At 39.6% G+C, this 25,671-nt stretch overlaps 1 protein-coding gene across 1 annotated transcript in view; it reads right to left on the bottom strand.

Annotated features, from left to right (window-relative positions):
- Positions 1–25,671, bottom strand: part of LOC137290399 (U6 snRNA-associated Sm-like protein LSm4) — a 439,957-nt gene that overhangs the window by 397,580 nt on the left and 16,706 nt on the right. The gene's annotated exons all lie outside the window — the stretch shown is intronic.

Here is a 25,671-nt window from a genome sequence, read left to right as displayed (position 1 = left end):
TGAGTTAGGTAAATCATAGCTATAGGGTAAACAGCTTTGAGATCTTAGGGCTGAAAAGCCACATCAAAACTACACATCTTGCACATATCTAAACATGCTACAAGAACGCAAAAATAAACATCATGTCACACGACTCTTTAAGCGTTTGGTATGGAATCCCCCTGTGAATGACGTACCACAAACACTGCATACGAAGGCTGGTCGTGTTGTGTTCCAGTTCTCTCTATCCGAGCACCTGAGGCTACTGACGAGCGATAATTACCCGTGATATTTGTCTTTCCTCACCCAAAGGCTGGTATTGTTATTCCTGTGGCACCACAACAGTATCTAACATCAGTGTGTTTTGGCGAAGGTATGGTGAAATGGTGTGGTGATGGTTCCACCATTCTACAAGAGTGAGTGAGTGGTGTGCTTTAACGCTGCTTTGAGCAATATTCCAGGAATATCACAACAGGTAGCACATGTAATTGGTTTAGAATAAGAATGATGCTGGTAATCGAGCTGGGGTTTTCGACATGAACACATGTGTAAATCACAATCTATCCCCAGTATTGACAAATTAACCTGAATAAATCAACGGGATGTTTGGAGGTTCCGTTTCGTTTTTGCTTGAACAAACGTCATGACGCTAACCGTTTAAATCAGTGATGAGGTGTCAAACGTATTTCGAAAACTAAGCACTATCCCTTAACAATGTAGGAACCAAGATCGACCAAACACATGATTTTAGCTGGAAAAAAACAATTCAGAAAATGAATAAAACGTACATTAAGAGGCTCGCCCTCTCAGAACGGTTTACACATTATACATTTGGTATGTTTTAATGTCCACCACGGAAGACATATTGAAAGACTACTTGTAGCACATAATTTAACCGGTGTTAGGGTAATATAGTAAAATATGAATGTTTCATATACATATATTTCCTGATGGGGATATCACCATTACCATGTTATGCCTTAGAGGAATATGTATTTCTCGAGGCACAAGTGCTACAACACGATTATCCGATTGTAGGTTGGAATGAATTCTGCTTGATTCTGTTGTAGCTGTTACATGCGTCATAGAATAACGAAGTTCTATTGAAGATAATATGTAGTGTGTGTTTGAATGCATAAAATCTATGCCACGGTCTAATGGTTACATGAGCTGTGGTACAAAAATCTATTCTGGATACTATACAAAGAAAACGAAATATAGTTTGCACATTGAATGTCATTGGAGGAATAATTGTTGCTTGTCACCAAGCAATTGAGAACATGGAAATCACTCTTCCGATCAGTGCTATGATATAATAGGACACAACGACACAGGCTGGTGTGATATGGAGAGAATATCACCACAGAGTCCTAAATATTCAAGAAAATATACATAATAGATCAGTCCTCACACGTTTGTATCTGAAAATATAGCGAAATGGGCGGAAAACTATTATATGGGAATTCCAATTCTTGTATCACATTTCAGTATATATTAATGAAATTCTAATTGATATCTCTGTATTAATTTCCTGTACAAATACGTCATCATGATGTGATATCACCGTGGATTTTACACACTGCTTGCTATGTCTTTACATTAAAAGGTTATTCCTAACTCTTCAACGGAGGACCAAAAGAAAACAAAATATGCCTCACTCACTTTTATCGTATGTTTTTCAATTAACAACTTCTTAAGTTAGCGTCATCAAGTCTAAATCATACATTTGATTGGCGATTTGTCACCACTATATGAACCTGTCTGTACTAAAGATTTACCCAGTCTTATGCTTTCCACAAACGGTTGTAGAAACGATAGTGGCTAAATATACATGAAATCGAATTTAACAATGGATCATTCCATTTTAAATCACAAGAAAGAAAATTCAAGTATTTCTTCATTCCCCTCTCCTTTATGTTTGTCCATCGATCTAAACTCTAGTACTATACATGATCACAAAATCATGTTCCATGAATATGTATTTTCTCGAGAAGGAATATGCTGTTTCATATTTGTAATTTTAGATGTGTACATTTCCGAGAAACGTTTTTGTGGATCTCAAACACATGCTCCGCATAATGTCATGAGTTGAAACAAACTAACCAGCAACAACATCTGTAAAACCGAGAGACCTCTTTTCTGTTACCACCAGCAACACTATATTGTTGGCCTACATTGAAAACAGCAAACACATGTTACGAATAGTAAACGACCATTTCAAAGCAATCACACACAAGCATGGAGGTAGTATAAAAGCGATATTGATCATGTCTGATATGCCAGTAGATCTATATTCATGTATTAAACAAGAATGCATGTGATATATCAGAGAAACACGTCTCCGAGATTCAGGCTGTATTATCTGACGAACAGTACAAAGACGTGATACCGAAATCTCCCTGAAGGTTAAATAGAACATTCTCTTGTATTCTGCACAAATTCCTTATCACCATTGTGAGCATTCTCCTGTCTCACAAACACAACATATTTTAACCGCTCCTAGAAATCGTGGTTCTCTCGTTTTACAGTCGAAATATATGCTATCCAATCGCATACTCTAAATAGAATTTACCTTTAAATAAGCACTAATCGGTAGTGATGGAGCTGGCCTTCTTCTCTTTACACAACCAAACTGAAATAAACTCTCTTCGTCTATCTGACACACAGTCCCAATCAGCAGCTTGCACCCATTCCCCATGTTCACCCACGGAACCAGACCTCCTTCGTTATATACCACACAGTGTGTACAGGAACTATCTTGTTTGTTCTGACCATGTTATTGGTAAATATAACAATCAGTGATGGCAACTAAAGAGCTGGGTACCAACAGTAGGTCACCTGAGTCTTTCATGTTGAGGTAATGAGGACTGCTCGGCAAATGTAGAGGTGCTTCAGTGTATCATAGCGGAAGGTGTTCGGCTTGGTTGACGTTTAAACGCATCATCAGAACATTTTGAGGGTTTTGGGGTTTTTCTGCATATATGATCTATGTACAACCTCCCGTCGTGGTAAACGTATGTTTATATTTAACAGCTTTGGGCATACATGCATCCATGCTGAACTGAGAGCAAAGAAACGTATCGTGAGGATATTTTCGGGATATTAGAAGGACCTGGATAAAGCATGACTTTGCAACTTTGATATACAACAGTGGTGAAATATTCTTTTGAGAGCTTACTGAAACCCAGTACAGTTCATTTTCATACAATACAATTCACGCTACTATTTCATTTCAAAAGTTACCTTGAAACGTTCCATTTCTCTTGCACAGTGTTATCTTTTTATATGCATGGAAGAAATCAAGCTTTCAATAAAATCCCATATGACATGTTTTTATGTGTAAATATAACGAACGATAGCACATTCATATAACATACCGGGATAACATCGGTGTTTTGTGTTGATTTCCCCATGAATTGTTCATTTGAAATCGTCTCCAACCAGGCGTATTGATGATCAGACTGTCCTTGTGTTCTTCTCGTACTGGTGAAAAATGAGCTGTCTTGCTGGATCAAATGAAACACGTTTGAACTGCCACCATGGAACTGATGCATTTTCATTGTGAAGAAATTGAAACTGTTGAGGAGATGAATTGTGTTTGGTATTTTTTGGACTGCAAAAATTAATTTCTGGATATGTAATCGATCCTAGATCTGACACAGTGGTTATTAAAACGGTATAACAGTACACAGGAACAATACATTCAGTTCATAGACACAAAGGTTTATATTCTTTTCAGTTTGAGTAACTGATATCTATGGAAATTTTTTGAAGGCATTAAGAAGATGGACGAACATGAATACATGACACGTTTTATGGATAACAACTTCTTTTTATCCTTTATACGATGTTTCAGAGCTAATTCTTGCATTCATCGAATGATTGGTGAAGGAGCAAGACTTAGTTGAGAAACGTCGTATAAAGGATAAAAGATCACGTTATGCATATTAATGATATCTGAGGTTATGGTGACATGCCAAAAGACAGTCATATTAATTTACGTATTTTCAAATAACCATTACCCATTTTAAACCTAGAATGAGAGTGAGTGAGTGTGATATATCGCTGTTTCCTTTTCTGGCAATATACAATACAAACATCAGAAACAGGTTTCACACATATTTACTCATATCATGGAACCGGGCATTCAGCTGGCAAGGAAACGTTTTACCTACGAGACAACACATTTCCTCATCTGCATTAAGAAGGTCGCCAATGCAATATACCCAAACAATATAAACACAACAAAACCCACTCACACACAAAAACAATGATAGCATTTAAATTATTATTTTCAAATTGCATGATCCGCTTTGTGGGAATAGGGTGCTGGAAGGTTTTTAAATGTAAATTTCGGCGATGAGTAATGTGTTTATTGTTTCAGAGTGACATGGGTCCTTTTCCTCATTTCGCTATTTTTAACTTGCTTCAGCAAGCTTTATTTCGACTTGTGTGTTCCACGGCAAAACATTCACTGGCATTTGCCAACCTTCAAGGGTGTTCTTCAAGAACATGAGATTGTCGTCGAGGTGTGTTTTCAAGACACCATTACAATGCTTCAAACAAACACGATACTCCTATTTTGCATTGCGTGTTATAGGATCATTGTCAAAGGTAGATGGAATGAAAACCTGTTTCAAAACATGTTACGTTGGCTTATTATATTGCAGGATCTCTTCTACCTGGAACACGTCAACACCAGATTCTCACAATGGCGTCTCTCATGTGGAACAGCGAGTGACAAGAATGAAAGAATGACTTGGAGATCATATTAGTATATCCTTGATAACTAATCGGGCTCTTTGGAATCTGAAAACATTCCTCGGGAATTCTTTGAGTAATTACCTGTAACAGTTTGTTTAGCTCGCAGAGTTAATCAGTCATTGCTTTAATTATTACACCATTTCATGATTCCAATATAGTTTATTGTCATACCCTGCAGTACAGGTCTACTTATGTCACTCCCAGGTCCCTTGGTTGTTTATCGGGTAGATGCCGAGGAGACGTCGAGGGTGAGGAGGTGTGTGTATATATTTTCCCACAGCTAAATTAATTTAAACATGTTGAATTTTAATAGTTGTATGGAAATTTAACACTTAACTCCTCGTTCATACGGTTAGTGGGTTTGATTTTATGTCGTAATGGGTTATTTAAAACAAATAAAGGATTTCAACAGATGATCATCGGGTCAACTACACAGTAAACGCAAGAAAAACCCAAATGAGTGCGCACTATGACACAGTTAGCACTGTGGATGTAAACAGAAGACAATGGTGAAAACGGACACACGAACTACTGTTCTATCACTGCTCCACTGAAGCCGCGACCCTGGATGAGTGAGTGAGTTTAGATTTACGCCGAAGTCAGCCATATTCCAGCCATATGGCGGTGGTCTATAAATAATCCAGTGTAGACCAGACAATTCAGTCATCAACATGAGCATCGATCTGCGCAACTGGAAACCGATGACATGTGTCAACCAAGTCAACGAGCCAGACCACACGATCCCGTTAGTCGCCTCTTACGACAAGCACAGTCGCCTTTTATGGCAAGCATGGGTTGCTGAAGGCCTATTCTACACCGGACCTTCACGGGTCCGACCCTGGATGAAAATGAAATTTATCGAAAATAACAAATTCCAGAAGACCCTTGTACAAATATTTTGCACCACAGCAAACAAATAATGTGTCACAACAAAGACAGTGAGGCAAATCATTTTGCTTGTATTTTTAACCCCGTTCCAAGAACTGTAAATGGTTTGTGCTCACAAATTCATGCCGGGTTTAAAGACAAACATAACATATTTACATGACATTAAATTTGGAAAGGCGCCTGCATTACGCACACTTGTATGCGAGATGGCATACACGTGACGCGGCAATGACGTCTACATTGTTGCATGGACGTCTATTCTCTGCACCAAAGTACATCACTGAGCTCCAGAAAGTAAGGAAACAGGCAGAGCGCCTCCACGAGAGGCCATTTAGTCTCAAATATCTCGTCAGAGAATCAGATACACGTGCTGAGACTAATACACAAGGCAACATGTTAATGAAGCCATCAAAGCATGGAAGTACGGCGTTGACTGGTTTTGATATTGGGTCTTTCCAAACCAGAGTACAAAGACAGGGCCTAGATTTACGAAGCTCTCTTAGCGCTAAGATAGTCGTGAATCTGTTCTAATGTACGGCACCTACGACTATCTTTGAACTGGAGAACTTCGAAAAACTAGGCCATGCTTACATAAGGGGTACATATATTTTTTTTCGTGCCTCGTTCTATAACTTTGTTTTCTAACTGCCACAAAGCCATTTAGAAAGTAGTCAGATGTTACACATTTTAAAATTTCTCAGTAAAGTACACATTTTAGTGTGGGAAAGTGCGTTGGAATCTCGGATGGGACTCAACCCAAAAACATTACTAGAATGTGTACTTTAATGAGACACGTAAGCACAAGTGTAACATAAGTTAAAGCTGTTTTAGCCCAAGATGATCGTAACTTGACGTACAAGGTGCCAAACAGGAATAAAGTATCTATATTTTTATGTAATGATGTATATATCCTTCAGTTACACTTATTAAAAATGCATGCTCGAAAACACAGTGCATTCCTGGCAGAGAATCAACTTCAGCAACAAAACCCACTATTTACTAATGTATCTCTTATTAGTTTTTGACAGACTACCTTATCGTGCTAATCCACTCCCTGAAAGACGATAGATCTCCTGGAAGGCCAACCTACAAGCTATTCTCATCCAGGGGGATTTCGGACGGCCAAAGGGTGCAGCACAGGGTCAATGAGTCCTTTCTTTACGGTTAAGGGTTTCAGGCGATGATGCCAAAGACACTGGTAGTGTTCCTATTGTTGCAATCTGTCCCATTCTGCAAAACGATCTTAGGTACGTCTGCAAGTCGATGTTAAAGTATTTGATGTACGAAGATCGCTCTGTGGAATCAAAATGGCAGTGGCTTGGATGAAGTCATATTTTTTCAATGAGAATAAATGTATATGACATAAAGCACTGTGTATTCAAATAAAAAAATGCGCATCTGCTGTTTCAAGAGTCACTGGTTCGATCGATCAGAAAGTGACTTCACTTTCGAACTTGTACTTTTGGTTCCATCGTAGGCCGCACGAATTCCACGAGAATTCCATGTATATTGAGGCGGTCTGGACCCGACAATCCAGTGATCAACAAGATGATTGTCAATCTACGCTGGGATATGTTGACCTGTGTCAACTAAGTCAGCGTGTCTGACCACCCAATCTCTAATTACAAGCATTGGTTACTGAAGATCAGTTCATACCCTGATCTTCACGGGGGTGGCGGTATTGCTGTCCAGCGTCAGTCATCAGTCATCCATCTTTAGGCAAATTTTGTGAGTGGCTGTAGCTAACGGTAGGGCTGGACCCCTTTTAGAAACACCTGGTGTCGTGATCATATTTCAGCGATCTATTCCCATACTTTTCACAGCTATTTCAGCTTTACACGAAACAGAATTTGTTCCTGAGGATTGTAAGGCTCGATATTTTTTTTGCACTGGGGTTATATGTTTAATAACAATGTCGAAGTCATTGGTTTCTGGACTAGGTCTCTCATTCATTGGTTAAGTTATCCTCCCACAAAATGACCATTGTTGTAGACACATATATAGAAAAATGTTTTTGTGCTACATATAATGTAGTGTTTTTAACACTCTACAGTCACTCTAGGCATCACGTTCCACGGCTCCGACAGCTTCGTTACACCGAGCACCTGCCTGGGTGTGCACAGGAACCTTCCTTGTCTGCAGCACGTACATACCTGTAACAACGTGCCGCCGTCTGCACGAATTGTATCAATACCAGGCAAGTAGGGCGAAATAGCATTATTTTACCACAAACTGAAAAGCAGTCATGAAATGGTTGAAAACTGGAAACAATCAAGGTGTCACATATCTGTCTGTCTACCATCCCCGGGACACGTTCTCGCACACACAAATACACGAACACACACACACACACACACACAGACAGACACACACAGAGACACACACATACACAGACACACACACACAAACACACACACACACACATTGCAGTCAAAAAGAGGCACTGGTGACCAACGTTTCGTTTACCACCTGTGTTTCGTAGTTATATACGTGACCATGAACACTGTATACAGTTTCCCTTCCAAACACTGGAATCATTGAGTTAACTGGATTCAGCCCAGTATGAAAATGCAGTGTTTCATGACACGTCAACACTCTACAAAGCACTACAATAACATTGATATTTTTTAAAAATTTATATCCCAATACTTCCTATGATGGGTCATTCGTCATAGATTGCGTTGAATGATATGAATCTATTTGACACTTCTTCAAAACTGTACCTTGTATATTTGGACGCTTATGATAAACACATTTGATGTGGATTTTCACCAAAATAACAGTTTCAAAGTTTAAAGTGACATCATGTCTACGACACGCTGAATATTAAAGATAGGTTTAACATTTCTCATTATGTCATAAGGAAGCCCTTAAGCATGCTTTTTGGTCTTTAAATTTGAAAAAAGAACCGAAAGATGGACAAAAACATACCTGGGGATGGCTTTAAGGGATTGGTGTTTCAAACGTGAAAAGATAAACAAAACTATCATAATTAGTTTCAAGATATGTAAATTTATGTTCTTAAACCGCAAATCTCCACACATTTCATCATCTGTAATCATTCTGATTTAATTATTGTGACACTCGACAAAGATTAACTTCAAAAAGTGACCATGACCTATTTTGTCGCCTCTGAAAAAAGACATAAGCATCCTCTAACTATTAATCATTCGTCATATCAATGAATAAAGTAAGCAACAGTAATAAAACAGTTCTATGGCTGAGCCTCATATATGAGCCTCATAAAAGAAGCTCCATCAAGATTTTCCAGAAGAGAATACTGTGTCGGTGCAGAGAATACAACAAAAAGGCACGTTTGATGTTTCTACGTGGAATGTTCACGATCAGTATACTTGCGGAAAAAACCCAAGGAATCATTTTGAAATACCTTGGATGATGTCCATCGAGAATCACTTCCTGGAATATTTACGTGGATAATTGGGTGTAACGCATGTATCTTCTTTCCAGGGCTCGGCAGCAAGCTTGGGGCGGTGTGATAACATCTCGAGGGCTGAGTGGGGAGAGATATCGACGCTTTCTCCATCTGGCGTTGTATGTACTCCTGGAATTAATTCGCGATCCTACTGGGAGATCCCAAAGGCATAAACAATCCATGGGCTCGTTGTATTAGCGTTACTTTGTCAACAACATTTTGAGGGAATTGTACTTAATTTATACGGAATGCTAGTATGTGAATAGTTAGTGTTTTTGATGTACAGATACACGCATAAGCTTTCATTTGGCATAATTCCACGTATTCCATTGCCTAATGTCTATGTAGTGCGGAATTGCGGTGTATCTCTGTGTCTCTGAAACGTTTGAATTGGTCAATGTGTTTCGAACGAAACTATAGTGTGCTGGTTAATTGTGATTATAAACATATCATCGGATCGGATGGTGTGACATTCCTCCAAGCTGATACTGTAGGTATTGGCAGATACTGTGGGTTTCTTTGGCCCAGATGTTTTCAAAGCAGCGATGACGTTCTCTTCTTTTAATTTAGTAAGATTACAGTAGTGGCCAGCATTCATCCAGCTGCTCACACAAACTCTAGTCTGTCTCACAGTCCCTGAACCACATTATTTTCCCTTGTTGCCAAGCCCTCTCTGCAACGCTAACGCCTTAAATGAAGCAAGTCTAGACTTTCTCAGGTACTGAGTCTCTGGTCTCCCTTTGGCACTTTTTCGATTTATATGGGTTAGTTTGTTACAATCTAAATTATTTGTATTCAGCGTCTAAGCAACAGCCTAGCCAGCACCAAACCGGTTCACACACAAACACTGCCCATTGTAGGACAGGCAAATCAATTCACTTTCCTGGAACAGCTGTTGACTTTTATGGGAAATGTATGTACCTGTTTAGCTCGTGGTGGCTACAGTCACATATGTAATCCACACCAGTAGTCACGGACACCAAGTAAATTTTTATCATTTTTTCAGTCATCCTCTCTGATCATATTACTATATATTAAACGCTCTGAGTGAAATATCACAAAAGCACATAGCATATGATACGGACAGGTGTATATGCATATATGAAGTCATCGTTAATAAAACATGTCAGTTATTATACGTGAAGATAAATCGCAATTTTTCTGTGTTTCTGGGTTTTTTATATCGCAGTTTGAATGTAGGACTCAATCACCACTTTTTGTGGTGCAGTTTGAGAAAGCGGAAATAGCGTCAGCCAAATTTACCATAACCACTAAGACATGAATTCAGGCAGATGTGGATAAATATTCCCTTGCCATCTAGGGACTGACAATACAACCCTGACAGATATGAGAAATCATTTAACATGCCGTTGAAGGTTCCACACGGGCTGACTTTCATATCCACTACTGTACAACACGAATCCTTGTCAGATGAAGCCTTCGCGCGTCACGCCGAAGCCCCGGGTACGATTCCCATACGGGTACAATGTGTCAAGCCCACTTCTGGTGTCCCCCGCCGTACTATTGTTGGAATATTGCTAAAAGCGGCGTAAAACCCAACTCACTCATCGGTTTCTATTAGTGAATACAAAAGTGGAGCAATATATACTTCCCATTAAATGTTTAGACTCGCTTACAGCACTCACTGTATGTCACATATTTACGTATGGTTATCGACGATGAATTTCTCCACTAACTGGGCGAACCAACTACAAATCTGATGCACACAAATTGCACAAGGACCATGCATCAAATTGCTGAAAAGCATGTGCAAATATCGTCCATGTGAACAGCTGCGTTTTGGTGGATTTTGCTAATTTGCACTTTTATGATTTATTGAACTCATGAAAATAATCTTTCCAACCTCAGAAATTTGTTTTACAATACATCAGTTCATGTGTTAAACAATACCTTGAAACAGTAGGGAGTATTTTGAAAAATCCAGTTTAGAACAGTTGACTGAAATAAGAGACTACATTTTAACTAGCGAGTCCAAACTTTTGATGGGTAGTATAGTTTTCAAGGATTATTGCATTGCTCGGTGATTTGGTTTACATCGTTACAGTTCCTGAGAATCTATGTCTTTCAGCCCCCTTGAAGATCCGGGTTAGAACTGGTCTTTAGCAAATCATTTTTAGGCGACTAACGGGATCGGTCGGTCACGCTCGCTGAGTTGGTTGACAGATGTCACCGTATTCCAATCGAGTTGATCGATGCTCATGCTGCTGATCATTGGTCTGATAGAAACTTGATCATTTACAGATACCCGCCATATAGCTGGAATATACTGCTGCGTACAGCGTCAAATAACAACTAACAAAAAACATTTTGCATTTTTGAACCCTTTTGGATTTGTGGCTGACAACTGAGGTAGTTCTCTGACGTTTGCGTTTGAAACACTGGAGGTGATGTATTATCATTCTATTACATTCAACAACCCTTAAGAGGATGCATGGATGATATAAACCTGCCTACATGATGTTAACTGTATCTGTTACATCAAATTAAGCCGACAGAATATGGTGCACTGATTCAAAGAAACATATACAACAACCAGAGTTAAGAGCAAGCTCCGAATTAACACATGCTCCACAAACCCATGCTGAGTTTTGGCCACAGAGCTGGAACCTTCCCAACAGAATTTGGTCCTAATGAATGCCAGGCGTCTATCACCGTTCCTGGCCAGAGTGTTCCCGATGGGAGTAATGTGGTATTTATGCAGGACTAAACATTGATACACGAGACACGAAAATATTTCCCGGAACCGCGTGTAGTAACAGGTAACCTTTCTACCTTGTAACGAATGTGAGATGTTACTGACTGGGCATATGTGTTCAATTGGGGTTTTATATGAAACGCCATATCGCGTTTGCTGCCGTGGACTCTTGTCGAGTTCGTTTAGGGATTGCAGACGGGTTATGATTTCTATTGACATTCACCTACATGGCTCGTGCAACATTACCGCACACTTTGAAAACTACTTCTCACGGAGAGGTGTTGTAAAAAGGGGTTGACGTTGCGTTGAAGATCGTTGAGATCACGTAACGCAGTACACGTGTGTGTGTGAAGCTGCGTGTGCTTTTCCAAACTAACACCGTTTCATGGTGAGATGGCATCACAGACACCCCGCTGGAGCACAGAATACCTGTGCTTGTTTTATCCCTTTAATGTCGAGCACTAGGCAGGGTTTCAACGCAAACATCAGACAGGACAGCATGTGGTTACGCCTGTTCGTGTGACACAGCCAGACATGCAGCCAGCGACCTTCTGCTTTCTAGAAGTTCCATCCACAAGACCATGTAGTTGTTTCTCCTCACATGCACGTGGGCCTTGACCTTGATCTTTCGAAATATATCATACCACTGTTAGTAAGCATGATGTTATGAGTATTTTCTGTATATTTTGTTATAATAATTATTATTGGGTCACAAGGTTTAGTGTTTTCAATAATAATTATGATGGGTCACATTTCGTAAAATAGATGGTCAACACTTTTAAGATTTTGGTAACAGGCTGTCCGGAAATTATCTGTCCTTGGCTTTTTATTTGTGTACTTCCTGGAGACATTATTCTAGATCTCTCCACGGTCTTGGCGATGGTCGTATGTGCCCGAAATGACTGAATATATATATAAAGGCTAGTTACTGTATTGAGGCTGGGACACACATTACTGGAGTATACAATCGCTGCCAACGCTTGATCATAACCGCTCGCTGGGTTACATTCTGATTAACTGTTTCCCTCTCGCACTAAGACTTTGGTGAGTTTGCTTGATTATATTTTGTGACCCATTGCCTTACATATTGTCTCACTTGTATTGTACTTGAAATCGGTATTGAACTTGTGACTTTGTATAACTTCCTCTCTATTTGCTAAACAATACAGTATTTGAATGTTTTAGACTTGTCTTTGTTCTGTTTTGCTGGTTCACAGGGGGTTTCTTACATCGTTTGTCATGGTAAATTCTTAACCATAACACAAATGTCATTATGACAATGGTATGGCGACAACTTTTCAGGTTTTAACGAAGAGCGTTATACTACTCCAAGTCACTATTTATGTGACCAAGGTGAACATGTTTAAAGCCTCGGTATGACTTTCAAAACGTTTTTATGGGACACGTGTTGGGAACATTTCCAAATCTGACTGACTCTGTGTTAAGAAACAATGACCAAATCGTTCAGATTCTGAGGTTTAGACCGGGGTCCTCTGACAACAACGTCACGTACACTGCGGTCGTTAATCCCCGAAAGGACATGACATGGTAGATCGATGTTGGACGTGGACGTGTACAATTACACCAGTCAATGATGCGTATCACTAAATCATTTGCATGGTTTATGGATTGTATTTTTCATTAAAGTGAGTAACTGGGCTGAGCGATTAGTGTGAGCAATGAGTATGAAAAAGGCCAGTCGTCTTTTTCTGTCCCAGTGCTTTGCTCTCCCAACTAGACGTAATGAACACAGAACATTATCGGCTACATGCGGCATACAGCTAAGTTATAAGAGTGTTGTTATTATTGAATACAATTTTTCCTTAGATGAAACATATAACTTTACGGATGACAGCTTCTTATTTATTGCACAGAGCGACTATGCAATAATAAAGATCATGCAATAAATAATAAGTTTTCACATCCATAAAGTTGTATCTTTCATTTTGGAGGCACCAACTCTTAAAATGCCCCTCACAAACTAATATTTTCCTAATCTGACGAATTCAAAAGAACTCATAAACATCCTTACAATAATCGTGACAGTCAGCTGTTTATGTACAGTTAGACTAATACCATACATCCGGCTTTGGAGATTACACATGTGTTTGTCATGAGTAGGTCGTCTCAAATACCTAGTGTGTATTCGATACCACTTCTGTGTTCTGACACACGTAGACATAACACAACTCTAGAGGCAGTATGTCAAATATATTCACGATACGAATAATATAAGTATGTATTCCCAGTAGACTAACGCTTAGCCAATGAATATATCTAGTTTTGATAGCAACAAATAAATCCATATAAATTGAAAAGGAGCCTCAATGAGCTGATGGGTTAAGGGAACCTCGGGAAATCTAGACTTGCTTCCTTTAGAACTTTAGGATGATGTCCATTTAGGAGGGTTGGACATTAGGTTAATGTGCTTCAGGGTCTATATTAGCATGTGCTTTAGCTGATCTTATTTTCTGAACCAGTTTGATCGGTGTAGTTAGATATATTTCGATATCTGTCGAATGTGGTATTCGGGTCACTGTTTTTAGTCTGTATCTAAGGGACAGGGAACGACTGATAAGACAAATGAACGAATTGGGGTTAAAGGCAGTTTGCTGAAGTGTTTTTCTGAGTCATATCACGGCGATCTGTTTTAAGGAGGGAAACGTAGACGTTTACCATGTGGTAATACAGTTAAACTGTGGACATAAACAGAAAGGACATTTGATTCGAACCTTCAGCCTCTGGCACTGTTGGCTACCAGGTCAAACGAAAGAAAATTTCGTTTGATGAACACAAAAACCATACCATAGTTTTTAGATCAAACAGCTAATCTGAAGGTTGCCAGATTTCCATCTTCAGGGGCTTTTAACACATAATGTACATTCAACTGACCCAATTGTTGGTCCATGTGAAATAGCATTGGCAAATAAGATATATCTCAACATACAATTAACGTTTATCACTCACACTGTTATCTTTCAACGAGGTGTATCGCTTCTTCGTCATTATAAATGTCTCTCTGGACATCAAAGAGAAACTGCACACGTGTCAGTTAACAGCAAAGTATGGCTTGTATACATCACACATTCCACAACTGCACGTCCGCTTCTTATCCCCAAATGCGTTAAAGACATACTGACTCTTGAAACATGTCTGCCATCGTCTAGCTTAACCTCAGTGTAAAACATCACGTGTTTCATACATATTCATGTTCTCGCGGTGGATGTGCGGGACGTCACTCACTCACTCAATTAATCAATCAGTCAATCAATCAACGAATCAGTCAGCGAATCAGGAAAGTGCTATCTTTACGCATGCTTTTTGCAGAAAAGCAGACTGGCTCTAATCTCAGAGTCTTGAAATAAAAAAAAACCCCGTTTCACACAAGGTTGAATTATGTCTGCGTATTCTCGGCGGTAATACCTACAAAGTATGGGGATTGGAGAACCTTATAAATACACCACGACATTCAAAAGTTACGGATATTTTAAAATGTTTTAAAGATATCTTGAATGAAAACAGAGTTGTCTTCAATTTAAATGACGATATCTTTAAATGAATGAATGATAAGATATCTAATAGACATTTATAAACATTCGCAATAAACACATACATGCAGTTTCATGTTAAAGTCCCCACTAACACAGTTTCACAGAAAACCCAGCTGATCGATGTTGGACTTGCCGATACTTGAGCGTAAGCTTAACGATTTAATCCCTGTCTGCAATCAAGTGTACAAAACAAAGTGTGTTCATAACCATACACACCTTACCTATCCTGTCCAAAATTTCTAGAACGTTCCACAAAAGGAACACTCTGTGTTATTTGGATGACCAATCCATTAGGATTAACCTGCCCAAGTAGCAATTAATCAGGTACGTAGCAATGGATTAATTGAGGCTTAACTAACCTTATTTCAGTTTCACACAGGATATTTAGTTAACATTAATCACACTTTCACACAGACCAATTAGTCCCAGCTGCTGATAGTAGGTCTCCCAATTCTGGCAGTGCGATGTCCCTGTGTCCCAAATTTGGCAGTCGATTATAACACCTCGCTAATTACGTCATCTGGAGACTGACAGTTTTGGGATTATCCCAGTTAAACATATGTATATAGTAGGAAGCTGATTTGCGTCGATTTAAGAGCACACCTAAGACCACACTAAGGTCCTAAGAACCTGCGTCTAAGACATGACCTTGCTGACACCAGATAGCACAGTGACATGATAATGATGGTGAGTTTGAAAGCAACGAAGCTGCCCAGATTCAGATAAAGGCTTCTGTAAACATTTCAGCTTGAATCAGCCAAATAAGCCGGTTTAGAAAATGATATACTGATGATAACAACAGACACAACTATTAATGATTATAATATGATCCCCGTGTGGTAAATTTGTATATCAACAATGTCCTGATATGTTTATATTATGATCTTAATTATGAACCTTTTAGCAAGCTATCTTTAATACCTGTCATGGACGTCAGGCAACTGGAAAATTGTAAATGTTCATCTTCTTTCGGCGGTCCGTTTAATTTTGGTTGTATTTTGAACCTAAGAAACAGGAATATTGCAAGTAAGCTAGCATGTCCCTTGTAGTCGTTAGTTGGTAAACAGGCAATATTTAAGGGCTCTTTCCATTGCGTACAATACTATAAATACCCCTTGTGAGTGAGTGAGTTGGATTTGCGCCTACATAAAGGTAATCCGATGTAATCACGGTAAGTAAGTCTGTGGGTGTGGGGATGCAGGTATCCGATATTTCCTACTGCGTGGAGACATGGCGTTTAGTCAAAAACTGATATAAGAACGAATCAGGTTATCGGCATGCGACCAGTTCATCCGTGCCTCTTTTAAGGTAATAACTAACCAAAGTCTGCTTCATGTCTTAACTGTATTTCTTTGTTGTCTACTTACGCGAATCTAGATCAGACCAACCAGTGATCGATATTGTGACCAAACATCCAAACCGTGAGTGAACGGTGGCTCACTATGAGCCAAGTCACCGAGTTTGACCACTTAATTAGCCGTATCTTAGAAGCATATGCTGTTTGGGTCCTACTCTAATTCCCAGTAGACTATGACGTTTATCAATTACATGAGCTCAACTGGATCGATGCTTCATCACAAGTTCAGTAACTGTGGTATTTGTCGATAGAAATGTTTTGGTTGAGACGTTACAGCTGTTTCAGCCTGTGCTACGAAAAGAACGTGTTTGCTAAACGTTTTCCTTCACATGAACGAAGCAAATCTATGCTTTGTACGACGTCCGGTTGTAGACTCTTCCTTTTTAAATCCGATTGTATTGAGGGCTTGTGACAGCCATAGCGTCGGACACCCTTTCCCTTATTTTGCATACACTGGACGTCATCACACATTTTTGGTAATTTTCAAAGATTGTTCACGTCTCCTTTACCTTTTACTCTTATTGACGTATGTATCGACCTCTGAGCGAGACTTCTGGTTTTGACGTTTTGATATATCCAACATTTCTTTGGAAATGATATCGCAAACCTACGATATTTTCAATTGAAATTGAAACACATAACAACGCATAGTTTCTGTTGCTTGTCAGTACATGTAGCTTTAACTTTTTAAAATAGTTTTCTCTGTGTTTGTGACATTTCACCACGACCCGATGTAATATCGGAATTGCAAATCAAAGCTTTGCGTGTTCATGAATGGAAATCAATACGGATATACGTGGTGTACAGATACAGGTGCCCCTTATCACCAGTATAATCTACAAGAGCACTTTGCGGTATTGTATAATCGAGCACTAAATGTGGCAAAACATTATTACGTATCAGCCGATGGCGGTCGTTGCCTTCCATCAATTTTGGCTTACCCATTAAGACTGTTCTGTGGAAATTCAATTTGCTTGCTTGGTGTTTAACGCCGAATTCAATAATATTACAGATACGTAAGGTGGTCTGCAAATAATCAAGTCCGAACCAGACAAACCAGTACTCAACAGCATGTGTCAACCAATTCAGCGAGCCTGACCACCCGATCCCGTTAGATGGCTCTTAGGAAACGCTGGTGAAGACAAATTCTAACTTAGATCGTCAATGGTCACAGATTACCGTCCCTGAATTAACATCGTAAGTGGTGCAGATACATGTGACTAAACACTGTCCATATTTACGAGAACATTTGCTAAAAGTCGAATGTGCGATACTGACTATTTCATGAATTCGTAATCATGAATCACGATCAAATAGTGATGATACAAGGTGTTCTCCTAGGTACGCTTTTGTTTATCTTGGTTATTTTGATGTATAATTCCAGCCATCACCCCACGTGAACCGCTCCCCGAAACTATCAGACAGTCTAAGAATATGTTGCCACGTATGCTCAAGATCATTTTGTCAGACCCGCCCACTCTGTCTTCCTTTCAGTACATCCCGTATTCTACCCGTCAAGATTGGGGTTAGAATTGGTCTCCAGTAACACATGCTTGTCGTAAGAGGCGACTAACGAGATCGGGTGGTCAGGCTCGGTGCTGCACTGACACATGTCATCGTATCACAAATTCGTAGATCGATGCTCTTGCTATCGGCCACTAGACTGTCCCGTCCAATATGCAGTCACCACACAGCCAGAATATTACTGATAGTAGTAGTTTACAAGAAACAAAAATTTAAAAACATCTAATATTCTGCAGGAATGTCGTTTAGGAAGTGATGTATTTTCAGCGCATTAAGGAACATGGATCAATCTGATTTCCTTATCGAAGTGAGCTGTTTGGGATTTTATCTTAAAACAGATCAAGTGTAATTGCTTCTCCGGTAGACGTTTCATTATCGTAAATATCAAATGTTCACTTCGAACCATTTCGACGAGGAAAAGGAACTTAACTACACATCATTCTTATAACACTGCAATAGGAAGTCTGAGAAGTCTCTAAGCAATCGAGTTCTGATAGCTGACGACTTTGACGAGTTAAAAAATCTGATCAAAAAGAAAAGTAACAGGGCGAACATTTACATCATACAGATTCAATAAAGGTTACAAGTGCAACTATTCTACTTAAATGTGTAACTTAAAACGCCTATGTGAAATTAAATTCAAGTTTCCAGTCTCACATTACCAGAAACTATTAGATGGAATGTTTCATTTAAAGTCGGTTTTAATGGTACATCTAGAGAGCAATTTGAGCTACAAAATCTCCCACTGACCAAGACGTGAGATTATTAAGTGTTACACTGTCATGGCGCATGCGTCAATGGATACTGTATAACTGTAATCCATTACTGGAATAATATATAGGTTTCTCATGCAGATCAATCTTCTACACGTTACGATGTCCACCACCGGCGTAGAACCACGCGTTCCTGTATAAATGATACGTCTATTGCTTTCTGAACTTTCATGGACCCATTAACGCTTCCCATTTATACATTCGTGAATGACACTACCATTTGACTGAGATGAATTATCCACGTCACCGTTTACAGTTCTGCAAATATCCACAAATCAATTCCCCATAACCACTTCATTCTATGACCGTCCATCAGCACTGATATGGAAGACTCTCTTGTCGCGTCAATCCTTCAGGAGAGACTAAGATTAATTTCAATGTCATACATTCAATGATTCCTGTGGGATATGGCAGTCTGCTTGATTGAATGTTTGTAAGGAGATACAACCTTGGAAGAGTGTCAGTATGAGTATTCAATACAATGCAGGCTTAAAATTGTGGGGAAAGAAAGTTTTTGTGGACAAACACTATCAGCCGAGGTGTACGATAAAGGGTATATGGCAAATATTCCAGCATATTAATTACAAATAAAACAAACATACTTCATCCATTCTAATTGTAAAGCAATGAGTATGTTTATTTCAACCCCGCTATAAACGTGTGTTTTCAAATACATATGCATCATTTGATGGTACAAGATAGATTATGGTTAATTGAGATGAAAAATGTCAAACTGAAAACTATTCAACAAGACACCCATTGGTGTGAAAAGTCAAAGGAGCTCAACATTTTCTATGATTTTGTCATACTTTTCATTTACTACTTATTTCTTGCTAGGACCTACACCGAGTTAGTCTAAACACTCCTAAAGTAAAATCAGGGTTGAAATTGCACTACCTGACCACCACATACAAGACATTCTATATTCCACGTATGTGACTAACTACACTGTCATTCCAGCTGGGAGCCTTAGACCATGACGCAAGTCAGTCTGGTCAAGCTGACGTAAACGGCCACGCCCCTTGTGAAACACCACGTGTGTTAACCTGACATCATAAAGTCGACATACACGGTCAGTCTGACTGGGCGCTAAGGGTTAGAGAGGCAGTATAACAACCCACTTTAACGTAATTCTTCAATAATAACAACACAGCCACCCATTTTGTACGATTGGGCATCATATACATGATTCTACCACGCTGCCCATACTATATATTTTGACAGTTTCTGAATGGTATAAGAAAAAACACACATTTCTCCACTTTGTATTTTCTCAAGGTACGATGAGTTTCTCTATATTGCAGTATTCCAGATTTCCGGTTTTGAATTGGTCAAGAACCCATGTTTTTAGTGAGCATCGACTACCGTATACTTGGTCATACTTGGTCATACTTGGTCATACTTGGCTGTCACACGTCGTCGTTTCTCAGTTGCTACTGATCTTAATAACCGGATTGTCTGTTCAGATTTGATCATTTTTAGACCACCGTTATACAGCTAGAATATTTCCCAGGGCAGCATTTAGCAACAACAAAATTAAGATCACAACACTTACTTTCACTTCAAGAAATAAACAGAGCCTACATAATATTTACCAGAAACTAGTTTTATGTTCCTCAAATAGTAGCAGATAGAATACGACGTAATCGTCAAAATACGCCTGAATGGTGGAGAAGTATACGTTTAGTCGGTTTCCTTGCTTTGGCCTAAATCAAACAAATGTAACTGTCATCAAACTGTCGAGCTCAGATTGTGTGATACTCAAAACTTCACTTTCATGGTTAAATTACCACACATTATTCCTGCAAAACTAATATCCTTTGTGAAAACGTGGTCGTAGCATCGCCTAGAGTCTCTTTGAACTGCATTAATGAAAGTTCAATATTTCCCATGAGATTATTTGTCTTTTCAAAATCAGTTTTGTCCACACAATATGGCTGAAGTCATCGACGCATATCCCGGTAACGTTTTACAGAGCCCTTTGCACTGATTGCACCTGGGCGTCAACGGAGTAATTGTTACATATAGTTACAAGTAGAACTATAGTGGGGTTAATTCAGTCAGTGTATTAATGTGATTATCTAATCCATTCTTTCGGATGGACAAGTGACTGTTGTGTAATACATCTGTCAGCAACAGCCATGACGGCGTATAAATTATTAGAGCGCGCACCTGGCAAACCAGTTACTAACTAGTCACCTGTCCTTGGCGGCCCGTATCAGCATGTCGGTCAAGTACAAGTCAACTAGATATTTGTATAGCGCCGATATCCAGTTCAACAGCTCAACGGCGCTTTTCCCCCCTCGATCATTGGATGTCCATAACAACGGCACATCGTATTTTCAATTTCAACTCCATGGGGATCATACAACTCTTGCAGCCTTACCAGACTCATCGAGTTAATGAGTTCATGTGGCTTTCCCATCCTTACGAGGTACCTGGGTGGACTGGGTGGACACATAGTCACAGTACTTTGTCCATGTTTACTGCACGCTGCTGTACCCGCAACTAGGTGTTTGTACGTATCCGTTTGGCCACCATCTGGTCATATACCAACGGATTCGTGGGTTCTTTTAAGTGCACAGGGATGTGTACTGCACACTAGGGGGTTGTGACAACACTGAAAGAATCTGCACACTATGTTGACTCCAAGGTGTTTACGCCCAGTCACGGGCGGGCTCGATCCCGGCGCCTCCAAGCTCGCTGGATTAGTAGCCTGGCGCCTTAGACAGCTCGCCCACCGCGCCCCTTACGAAGTCTTACGAAATCTTAAGAAGTCTTACGAAGGAGCTCATCTATCGCGGATTTAGCAAAGCACCAGCAGTATGGCAGCATGTTACATCGGACATCAGGATTACACTCACATATTTCATAACGACAAGAAAGGCATTCAGAAAATGATTTTAGGCAATTACGTGAATAACGACTACAATGAACGACATAGTTTGTGGTTTATACCTGCCGTTCATCAAGAGTGACCTATAAATGTGATTTTATAAACTATCCATAGTGATCTGAGTTGTTTGCTCCACATGTGCCCGTATGTATTCAGGTAGAGCTTTGACTTGCTTTACACGTGTTTATGAGTGCGAATGAACACGTCGCATTTTCCGAAAACCAAGCATTTTCCCTCAAATTGACGTGTAAATAAAGTCCAAAAACATACATGTGCGAAATTGCCCAGGTTAAACATTAAGTGAAACTTCTGCTCTTGGATTTTCATAATTAGATTCATGAACAGAAAGTGGAAGGATGTTTGGTGTCAGCGTGTAGTGAATGTCCATTTCACATTTCATTAGCTTTTAATGTAAGTTTTATTTGTAGGGCTTTGTGCATGTATCTCTACATTCGCCAGATGTGTATGTGGTTTCAAAACGAATGAGTGCATGAATGCATTTAAGTCTCATTCATAGTGTACACGATGCATGTAATGCTATATCGTGGAACCGTTTAGCGGTTGAATCCAGGACTGTATAATGCACAAGTGACATACTGTATCTTTCATAATCAGTAAAGATGAATATCACAAATGAAATAGGTTCATTTATACAAGAATTTATACAAGAAAAGTAAATTATGGTACGTATCATGCATTCCACTTTAATCACAAGGTAGGATAGAACCAGAGACAATCTTATTGTGTGGTATTTGGTAGAATAAACGTTGTCGTCTCCACGGTTTATAGGACCTGCTCCCCCAAGCCGAAACAATAGTAATATTTTGAAACGACAATGTCATAGTAACGGCATGATGGTCTAAGGACATCTGATAACACCAATACACGATTAAAATGGCGTGAACTTACCGCATGTGCTCGAGTCGCCCTTTATGACGAAGATGAGCAAAACCGATGCAGCATGTAGCGAAAAGTATTGATTTAGCGTCTATCCTCACGCGATTTAGGAAGCCAGACTCACTACTTGACGTCCCACGAGACTTGCTCGTCACGGGTTGGTAAATATCTGACAGACACCATTAACTGTCTACAATATCACAAGCGTGGTCAGTGAATAAATGATTTTCACACATTTTGGATTGGTAAACACCGTGTTCTGATTTATTTGCAGGTTATGATGAATTCATAGAGGCAAAACGTCACATAGGGGGACACCTATGAGTAGGTTTGAGGCCATTGTCAGAATGACTGACAGCATGTAGTGACATCAGACCTCGTTGACTGAATCCTAACACTTAAACTGAATAAGATGAGTAAACATGGCAGCTTGCATTTGCCAGTGTTGTAACATTTGATGAGGGACTATACCTGGCAGTCTTATCTTAACGTTCAGTCCAGCGTTATTGCAAGTGTTCTTTGTGGAACCTATACCTGGTGTTCTTTGTGGAACCTATAGCTGGTGTTCTTTGTGGAACCTATACCTGGCGTTCTTTGTGGAACCTATAGCTGGTGTTCTTTGTGGAACCTATACCTGGTGTTCTATGTGGAACCTATAGCTGGTGTTCTTTGTGGAACTAAGACATGTCATATGCACAGTTACACGGTCTTCTTGAGTGATGGTTTTTGATCAGACTGATTAAATTAGGAGATAATGTGGTTATTGTAATGCTTGAATCAATATTACTATCATAATGACTGCCTAATGACCCCAAATGTCACGTTTATTCCTTTAGAATATAATTCTAAAGGTTCCCTGTAGATTTTTGTGAAGGTTGTCATTTTACAAACACATACATATATGTATACTGAAACGAAAACGACAGAAAATACCCCCGAGAATCTGCTGTCAAGAACAAATAGCTGGGAAAAGTAGAGGAATATATTACTGAACACCAGCAAATGCACCAGGGGTTCACCAAAAGAGTAAGAAAGCGTGTCCTGCCCAAGTGGCAACAACCGCAACGCACAGTGAGGGACAACTGAAATGTTGCGGTAAAACGTTTCTTTAGTAATTGAGTCAGCGCAATTAGCAAACCGTGAATACATGGAAATGTGGTTTGGTGTTTCGGTGCAGGATGAAAGGTACAAAATTAGCATGAGGGCTACATGGAAGTGCTGGGGTTTATTAACTCACCTCAAGACACCAGATTCCTTTGTCATAGTCATGCTCTGTACGATTTCCACACCTCTGACAGAAATGTACCAGCCTGTGTTGAGACTGCAGCCGTTAAGGGCTGTAGCAAAGGTTAAAAATATCCAGACTCAAAAGCCACGCTTCGTGCACCACGGGGATAGTCCTTACTTAGTAAGCGATTATATATTGGCATTTTCTGTATCAGCTTCAAATGGAACACGACTTTGGCAACGTCCTGCTGCAATATCGTCTTGGAACATGACAACACAGACACAGGGCTAAACACAAACATTACCGATGACGTCTTCATGCCAATCCACGAGACAGAAGCACTCTGGTTTTATCTAAAACAAGTTTTTTGTCAATACCGTCCGAGTGTCACTCGACCCCGAGAACTTGGACCGAAGAAAGGAGCCCCAGCTCAAGTGACGTAAAGAGCGCTTAGACAGGCTGAACCCAGGGCTGACGTTCGAATCAATTACTAACCATTAAGATTAGGTGAAAACATCGATCTTCATTGTCCCGAGGTCTGTTTATTTGATGAAGTGACATATCTCAGGTTTTGAGATTTTTTATAGATATTTATGTCCGGAATTAAAACGTGTTTCCGTTGTATGTTGTCTAATTATCTCTTGGAAATAAGAATCTGTTGGTAAGAGGCAATCTTAGTTCAGTTATGAGCGTTCGTAATCATTTAACCATGTGTAAGAGATAATGATGCTGAGATAATGATGTTGTGATATTGGTGCCGACCAAAATACCAGACTGAGCATCATTCCATTACTTCTACTTCTAATGTGACTTCATTAACTGCACCTCTAACTGATGTACTACTGCCACAACAATACCCTTACTTTCGGCAGCTACTACCGGAACTGCTACTCCTGCTGATACGTCTTTTAATGCTATTAAGACCAATGCAACTCTTACAGCGTATCCGTTTCCTACTTCTACTACTGTTACCTATGGATACTACTAATTCTAATGCTATTGTCATTTTTGTTCCTACTCATACAACAACAACTACTACTGGTGCTGTTGTTGCTGCCACTACTGTTCTCTCACCCTTCAATTCAAACATAAATCATATTTGTGTCTACGCACTTGTTAATACTTTGCGGCACACGGTCGAGGGTGTTTACTTTCTAGTTTGACGTTTTCAAATTGTGACTGGCTATTACCCAGTGATACGAGCACGCCAGAAAATTGTTTCAGAAGTACGGCAGGATGTCCTATCATATGCCATTGTTATCATGTTCGTACTTCAGACAGCCATTAAATACCGAAGAACCCTGTGCTGCAGGGTATCTAGCTGAAACTTAAGTGATTAATTCCAGGTGAAATAAAATGGAGGAAACAGCAGAAACTATGAATGTTGATCACCGAGCAAGAATACCAGGACCGTCTCTGGAAATTCGTTTTATAATGGATGTCTTCAGTTTAAGAACCTGCAACTCTACAGCTCACATAGGCTTACGAATGGAATAGCTCCACACAATCTTTGTTGATCGGGACCCTGTTCTTTATGCAACATCCCATAAGGCTGCAAAAAAATGTTTCTCGGGCACATTGTTTTAAAAAGTGAAGAGGGCGGAATGGCTCTTTTTTTAATTTTGACTGAAAAAAGAGTGACGAGGGCGGAACACATTTTCATTT

This window comes from Haliotis asinina, chromosome 7, assembly GCF_037392515.1.
Source record: "Haliotis asinina isolate JCU_RB_2024 chromosome 7, JCU_Hal_asi_v2, whole genome shotgun sequence".
In the NCBI taxonomy this organism is placed as follows: Eukaryota; Metazoa; Mollusca; class Gastropoda; order Lepetellida; family Haliotidae; genus Haliotis; species Haliotis asinina.
This window is presented reverse-complemented; position numbering and strand designations above follow the sequence as displayed.